This window comes from Anser anser (genome assembly GCF_964211835.1).
Source record: "Anser anser genome assembly, chromosome: Z".
In the NCBI taxonomy this organism is placed as follows: Eukaryota; Metazoa; Chordata; class Aves; order Anseriformes; family Anatidae; genus Anser; species Anser anser.
Genome location: NC_139723.1, coordinates 82,088,895 through 82,097,192, shown reverse-complemented (window position 1 = coordinate 82,097,192; position 8,298 = coordinate 82,088,895). Strand labels below are relative to the sequence as shown.

Here is an 8,298-nt window from a genome sequence, read left to right as displayed (position 1 = left end):
AATTTGAAATTTTGGGCATCTATTACCATTACTCAAATCTTGCTTTCTTATGACTACATCAAAGGGCCTTACTAGACTATGACAGGAATAGAATCGCAAAGATGTGCAAAAGATTTCTAAAAAATATTCATTTTAATGCATTTTATTTTAAGAACACATCTTCTGGCATACTTACCCAATCACGGAAGAGAATAAATAAAACATTACTTTGACCAATCAGAAATGATCAATGTGGGGTCAACTGGACGCTTTTATAGAGGATTGCATGCAGTCTTGTCTACATGTAGCTATATTACCTTCCTTTTGAGAGGATAAGCAGTACAATAAAAGTAATTTAATTTATTAAAATGAATAAAGAGAAATTTTTCATCTGGGTAAATCATGGGTGGCTGATGCACTGTTCAAAATATAAATGTCTCCATTACCTTTTCATGCTTTATTAGCATCTGAAATGCTTTTAAGAATCTGATTCTTGAATCAGAGCACCACTGAGCACCATGCTTTGTGCAAACAAAGATCTAAAGGAACCTTTCTAGAGGAGAATTATTTGCTCAACTTAAGTAATAACAAACACCTGTGGTAGGATCACCTCAGTTAAATTTAGCTTTCTCATAGTTAAGTGAGTAGTTAAGTGAGCCACTGTCAAGGCTGTTTTTCTGGAGGGATTAGACACCTTCAGAAACGCAGTAGATCCCAGCTTTCTTAGCTGCTTATTTTAGCATGGTGGGACCTGCCCTTTGGGAATACTCTTCCTTTCTATGTGACAGAAAGAGACTGTGAGAAGGGGAGAGTACAGATTACTGTGAGCAGCCATGAGGCTATGGTTGGGTTCTGTGACATACCACAGATGTTGATAGCATGGCCCCACATTCTTATTATCTATATATTTAATCTTATTTTATTTTTAGCAAAAACACTTATGCCATTTTCTGCTTTTGTATTAATTACATTAGGACTCACCTTGTGTTCTTGGAACACAAACTGAACAGGTTATCATGCCAGAAACTACGAAAATATGGCTTTATGTCTTGTTCCACAAGAGGATTTTGGGTAGACCTATTACTAGGGGTTCTTCTCAGGATACCTAGAAGTGTAAATTTTCTAGAAAAGTTAAATCCCAAACCATATGTCTTACCCCAGGCCCTCAGGCTGGTGAAATATGTCTTACCCCAGGGCATCAGGCTGGTGAAATTAAAGTATTTCTTTTTCCCTTGAGAAGCTGACGCAGTACAGGATGATTAGATGTTCTGATAAGTCTAAAACAGGAAGCAGGTAACTTTTATGGTCCTAAAAAAAACTTTTTTTTTTTAATGGTTCATTTTCAACTGTTCATTTTCAAGCTACCTTCACTGAAATCAGGACTACGTACACCTGTTGTGTACATTTGGAGCATCTCTACCTCTTGCAGTCAGGCAAGTATATAATCTCACACCTACAGAACTGAACAAGGACACCTGTTTTTACAGTATTTTACAGAAAATTTGCATGGATTACAGAAACTGTGGTGCGTTGATGGTAATACAACTACGGTAATATCAGTCTGAGTCAAAATAAAATTCCACTTATACTATATCTTACTTCTGATTTTGGCCAGAATTGATATCTTGAGAAAGTATAAGAGATATGAGAAAGTATAAGGCAAAGAACAGATATGAAATTGTTTTTCTTTAGAATTGTCCTTCCAGCAAAAGCAATGTGGGGACTTTCTATGCCAGACACTGAATCTGATTATCAGGTTTAATAACCAAGTGGAAAACCAGTGATCTGATTTAGAAGCCTTTGGGTCAAATTCTGCTTCTATCTAGAGCAAAATAAATCTGGAGTAACTTCAGATTCCAGACTGTATAAAGTCAAACAGATTTGGGGCCTTCTGTAAAGAAGGCAACTTACCACTAATCAAAGAAAACATGAACAGAAAGAACACTTGAGTTAGAAGTAACATTTCATCTTGCTTTTCTACCTTTCTTCAAAATTGGGTTAAGCCAATATACCTTCCAAGTGTGCTTCCTAACTCTTACTTTTATTACAGTATTGTATTTTTTTCGCTCATCATTTGGTTGGCTTTGTACAACTGAGCTATAATGTGTGCAGTTGACCTTTCTTCATTTAAATGCTAATAGAGATCTAGGAAAGGTGCTGCCATGCAAAAGGCCAACTAATTGCAATAGACTTAAGACCTTTTGTTTGTTGAGCCAGTCTAACAAAGAAAGGGTTAATTAAAACTTATACTAAATGTTTACAACCTAGGAGAAAAATCTTTGTGTTACACATTAAGCTACTAGCAAAAATTCTCTTCCAGACATAATCAGCCATAACAAAAAAACATAAAAGTTACCTATCTAAATTCATTTGTATTGAAAAGATTTAAGGATCAGGTAAAAGAACAGCTGATCCAGGGTACTTTAGCCTTGCTGGTTGTTATGGGAGCTGGAAAGCACTTTATCCAGTAAGCTGCGGATGGAAGAACATAAGAATGGAAAAGATTTGCACTAATTTAAGCATCAAAAAGCATCTGTTCTTTTCACTGCTTAGGTTTGCTTTTGTATCAGGTGTACAAGCCAAGGTTTTGGTAGCAGGGGGGTGCAAGATTATTCTTTATAAGAAGAGGTCAAGAGCTGCCCTGTGCCAGACACAGGCTTTTTCAGCCAGCTCCACAATGGAAACACTGCAGGCCATAGCTGCAGAGTTTGTGGTGCCTCTGTGAAAGTGTATTTAAGAAAGGGCAGAAAGTGCCCCATGGACAGAGAAGGAAGGGTAAGAGTGAGAAAGAGCAGAGGGAACACGAAGGTCAAAGGAGGAGTTGAATCATGGTGGAGTAGATATTCCCTACAGCTCATGGAGGACCCACAGCAGTGCAGAGGAAAAGAGTAAGGAAGGACCATCAGAGAGAAATTGCTGTGTATTGACTGTAACCACCCACCCTGCACCACCTTCTTGCCTCACTGAAGGCACTGAATATAATTTGACATGATAACAAGGGAGGAAGAGAGAAGTCTGGAGAGGAGTGAAGCTGAGCCTGCTCAGAGGTCAGAAAGGTGTTTTTCCTAAATGACTTTAAGGTGTGTTTCTTTTTGCTGTTGTTTTTTGTTTCCCAGTACCCATAACTAACTATTATATTAATTGGCAACGAGTTATGTCAATTCCTCAGGTTGATTCTGTTTTGACTGCAAAAGTAATTGGTAAGTGATACCCCTGGCTTTAACTCATCCCATGAGTTTTCTCATGCTCATATTTTCTCCCTCATGAGGAGTAGTAAGGAAGCAGCTGTGTGTGTACTTGTCTGCCATTCTCAAAAAAAAACAAAACAAAACAAAACAAAACAAAAACCACTTAAAGATCAAAAAAAAAAAAAGGCATTTTAGATCATATGAATCAGCATCTTTAAGAAGTTCATCATTTGCGGGTTTTCTAGGCAAGACAGGCAAACTTATCCGCAGATTTTGCCAGTCTTTCTGTGCCAGTCTACAGCTTTGTGGACACAGCAGAGAAAGTAACCAAAACTTCATCATGGCCACTGTTTTCTGTATTTTCTGTCATCTATTTTAGTCAAGCAATTCAACAGCTCCTTATGCAAAACATCCTTGTCTCTCTATGCTGTTAAATATTTATTTTAGCTTCACAGTGTTTTATTGCATTGTGATGAAAAATAGTGACAACATTTTCTGCATTGAGGAAAAGAAAGGTGAGGAGAGAGGTGGGATTACAAAAAAGAGGTTGTTAGGTTGGCCTCTCACAATATTCACATCTTTCTGTTCACATCTTCACATTTATGTATGTATATGTAACTAGATTTGTTACCTAGTCTACCAACAATGGAAGACTGATTAGTCTTGAGCTCATTAGTTTAATTCTCATGAATAATTACTTTTCTGCAGAATATGGCATTCCATTGGCATTCTATGATGTGTCTATCCTGAATCTCAGCAAGGAAATTCTTGAAAATCATTGCCCCATAGTCACACATGATAATACGATACCTTGGGGTGACCCAGAAGAGAAGCACAGCAGCTATGTTCAAGACAGGGTATTGTGGTGTCAGGGAAACCCTACCCAGTGCTTGCAGAGAAGTCTTTAGTCTTCAGCAGGGCACTGTGGAACTCTGATAACAGGTCTTTATCAGGCTAGAAATTTAAATTCTCTTTTAAAAATACATCAGAAATGAAAAGTGTGGAGAACCATAACAAGAATTTGGTATTTCAGGGACGTGAGTTGTGAACACATAAAATTTCACGACCTGATTTTTTGGAAGCAGATGAGTCACATACACTATGAGGCTTAAACAGTTGAGGTCATTTGCAATTCACAGTGCCTGTAGTTTAAAATTAGTGTGGATTTTGGAGAGCCTTTAATATTCATAATCTGACCCAATATTGAAATGTTCTTCAGAAAGATAGAGATTTAAGGGGAAATAATATGAAGTGATATCAGGAGAATTTGCAAAGCAGCTTTAATAGACTAATTCCAAGAGCACTAGCTGCATTTCTGATCAGAAAATATTGAAATGTATCAAGCTTACCTTGAGATTCTAGACTATTTATTCTATTTCTATAATTACCAACAGTGATTCAGCATATAGTTCAAATACCCAAGGTCTTGGCTAGATTTACTCCACCATGCTTTCAAAATCAAAAGGAGAAAAACAGCATCAGGGAGAAAAATGAGGTGTTTTTTTGCTTGTTTGTTTTCTAGTGACAAGTGGGCATTTAAAGAAAGAGAGAAGAGACTTCCAAAAAGTGTGCAACGAGCCAGCTGTGGGTTGTGACACATGCTCCCGACTTCTGAAAAGTGGACTGAAATCATCAAATTAATTTTTCCCTAGATTCTGTTAAATTGGTAACAACCTTAACACACTTGCTTAGTTCAGAATCCGGACTCATTTTGAGAGAGTGGGAGATCTCTCTACATATGAAAAGTCATCAGAAGTCCCTTGCGTTACCCAGGCATCTGTAAACACACTCCTACATTGAAGACAGACAGAGAGTTTGGGTGGAAGATGTCACTCAAATGCCCACTTACTACATCTTTTCCTCAGAGCGAGTGTTCGGGATTTAAAAGTGATAGGAAGTTAAATGGCCTTTATGATTGTTTAGTGAAGCAAAGATTACAGGTATTGAGTTATCAGACACAAATGGTGGAATGACTTCATGATTCACTGAAGCTTTCCACTTTCTTAGGAAGCCTTATTCTTGATTAGGTAATCTGTTGGTTTATGCTTTCACCGGAATGGAAAGGGACTAAGATAAGAGTCTATGAGTCAGAATAAATCTTCTTTGGACTGCTGTAGAAGCACAAGATTCATTAGGAAACCAGCAACTTTCTAATATGCTGTGTTTGACTCTCACACCTTAGCCTTCATTTAGGTGGTACTTGAAGTGCTTTTGTGGGCAGTTAGGGTCAGAAAAGCACTCGACAAACTTTACCTATTCCCATCTTATATTCATTCATCTTCATAAATATATGATCTGTGCTTCCCCACAGCAGCTTCCATCTGAAGATCTCACAGTTCTTCACTTTCTGCAATTGAGAGTAACTTCTTGGGAAACAAATGTGGTCTCTTCACTCATTCAGTAAATAAAATGCAGTCAGCATGATCAGATACTTGCCTTTCAAGACAAACTGTGTCACAGAAGGTCAACCTAAATGATCACAGTAGTCTCAAACAAATACACTACACTTCTTGCAGCTCGGTTTTTATTGTGAGAGATAAGGAGAAAGCATTGAGAGGCACAAATAAAAATAGATTGTTGCGCATTTTAAACCAATAACTGTGCTAACATCAGTGAAGGTGCGCTGAAATATTATCACTTCAGAAGTCAGACCAACAGTAATATACCTTTCTAACTTGCAGGTATATTTAAGTGATTAGAGGCTTCTGTTAACTGGTTTTAGTTTTATTTGCTTCTTTCTTGTTATTTGTGCCAATTTTTAATTTGGAAATGTAGCATTGTTTCATTTAGCAGTCCTGTGAGATCAAATAAAACATTCTGATTCTTTCAGTTGGAATAAATCCTTATGTCTTTACCTGAGAAGACAGATTTTGTTCCACTGAAATGAAAAACAAAGCTTCAGGATGTCACAGGGTTACCTTTGATCTTCCGTCCTCCAAAATGTCAGGCCCCTCTCGTGCTTCGTTAGGGTCATGAGAGAACTTTTGAAGCAATTTAGGAACATTCAGGGCACACATTTGTGTGCTGTACGAAAGTCAGTAGCAGTTAGTTACCCACCGGGAACTTCCTTGACTGTGGTTCAGGAGTCATATTCTTTATGATGTTTGACCACATAGAGATTAAAGCATCAAATGACCTGATAGTCTTTAAGAAGCACTTTCGTAATGGCTTGCTTTTCAGGCCTTTTTTTTTTTTTTTTTTCTGAAAGAACCATGAGTAAATCAGGATATTTTAACTGACAATTTCCTGCTAATTATGTGGTCCATTCTGCATATATTTTACATGAAAATAGCCTGTCTTCTGATGATAACCAGCAATCATCCTTGTAAGAAAATGGAGTTGAGTTTAGAAAGTAAAGCCTACCTATGTAAAGTTTAGAAAGGCATCGACTCACACCTATACCAGCCACATAAAAATTTACCTAACAATTACCATTATCAGCCTGTGTATATGTCCGTTTACACCAGATGAGTATCTGATCCATCAGTCTTGCTTGCTGAACAAAAGAAGCGTGAAGATTTTATTTGATAATTTCCATCCTCATGGTTTCAAGGACATTAATATATTTAATACCAATAAAATTGTTTGCACTAGCCACAGGGAATTTGTCTCAGTGTCCTTTTTTGTTTGGTAGACTGATATTTTGACCGTACAAACAATCAGAGCTCACAGAAAGTACAGCAAAGATCAGAAATGATGTTGAGGTCTTCATTTTAATTGAAAGCAAACCAGAAGGACTCCAAAGGGTGGCAGCAGACACTGAATGAATAAAAGAATAAACAAACAAACAAAGTCAATTTTTGACAGTGAAAAATATCTTTCCAGAGCTGATGTTTTTAACTTTGGAGACAGGGAATAAATCAGTGGTGGGCAACCTCTCTGAGATAATGAAAGCATGTTTCTGAACTATTTTCAGAAGATTCACAATATAGGTGAAATGTTAGGGAACAGAGCATAATTGTATGCTAGGAGCAGAGAACTCTATGGCTAGACCACCAAGTAAATTATGTATATACGATACTGAGGGATTGTACAATAGCACGCTGAGAACTAATCAGTAAAGTTGGAACTTACTAATATTAAGAAACATTATACCTTTTTGGTAATATCAGTGATAGATGCTGGTTACTCACACATCACTTGTAAAAAGCTTGCTTTTCTCACAAGAAATTGTGTTCCTCATTATCTCAAAATAGCCAGTATATATTCACTGTCTTTAGAGGACATCAGTCCACAGGGAGGGAGGCTGTGGTACTTCGACATTTATCCTTGGACTTCATGTCCTTGGCTTTGGGATCTCTTACTGCTACGGTCTTTTCCATACACATCTATGTCTACAGTGGCAAATTTAACTTTCCCAGTAAGCATTTCTGGGCACTGGAACTTAGGCAGTTATACTGTGAAATTGTCATAGTGGCCTATATCAAGATTTTGACCCCAAACTATTATCACTCTCCCAAATGATTCTTGAGCATGCCTCAAGACTTGACACCAGCCAAGGACCACTTGTAAAAGGCAATTCAGAAGCAGGCAAGCCATTTTTAAGGATAATAGCTTGAATATGGCATTCTATGAAAGCTAGCCTCACTGTCAGATACATTCCCAAGCACATACAGCTTTCATGCAGGGAGAAAAGACAAAACAATGAAATCAAGCTGCAGAAAGACGAATTTCAATTAGATAAGGTAAAAAGCTCTTTACTGTAACAATGATGAAGCCCAGAGTAATGTGATCTAACTTTCAGTCTGACAGGGAGTTTAGAACTGGAGTTTTTTTCAAATCTGAATTATTCTATGTTTAATTTACTAGAACAGATGTAGTCACAGACTCCACCATGCAAAGCAGGTCTTCTTCAGTTTCTATTCCTTCCTTCCAAGAAAGCAAGAGGAGGTTGTCTCATTTTCTGTCCAGACCCTCTCTCTAGTGAACTCCTTTAGAATTCAAAAGGCCGTGTACCTACATCTGCTCCTCCTCTGGGAAAAGGAATCAAGATGGAGCTAAGGAGATCTACGCAAGCATACTGGTTATTTGTCCATAACATTTGGACAAATGTCTATTTTATGTTTGTTTGGACCACGTTCCTGGGCAGAATATGACTGCAGTCAGATAGGTGATTCTTATAAAAAATTAA

General features: G+C 37.5%; 1 long non-coding RNA gene across 1 annotated transcript; it reads left to right on the top strand.

Moving 5' to 3' along the window:
- Window positions 1-551: 551 nt before the first annotated feature.
- LOC310890009 lies at window positions 552-6,084 on the top strand. Its single transcript, XR_014576967.1, has 3 exons — window positions 552-802; window positions 1,341-1,412; window positions 4,690-6,084. It is a non-coding gene; the product is annotated as an uncharacterized lncRNA (long non-coding RNA).
- Window positions 6,085-8,298: the final 2,214 nt, after the last annotated feature.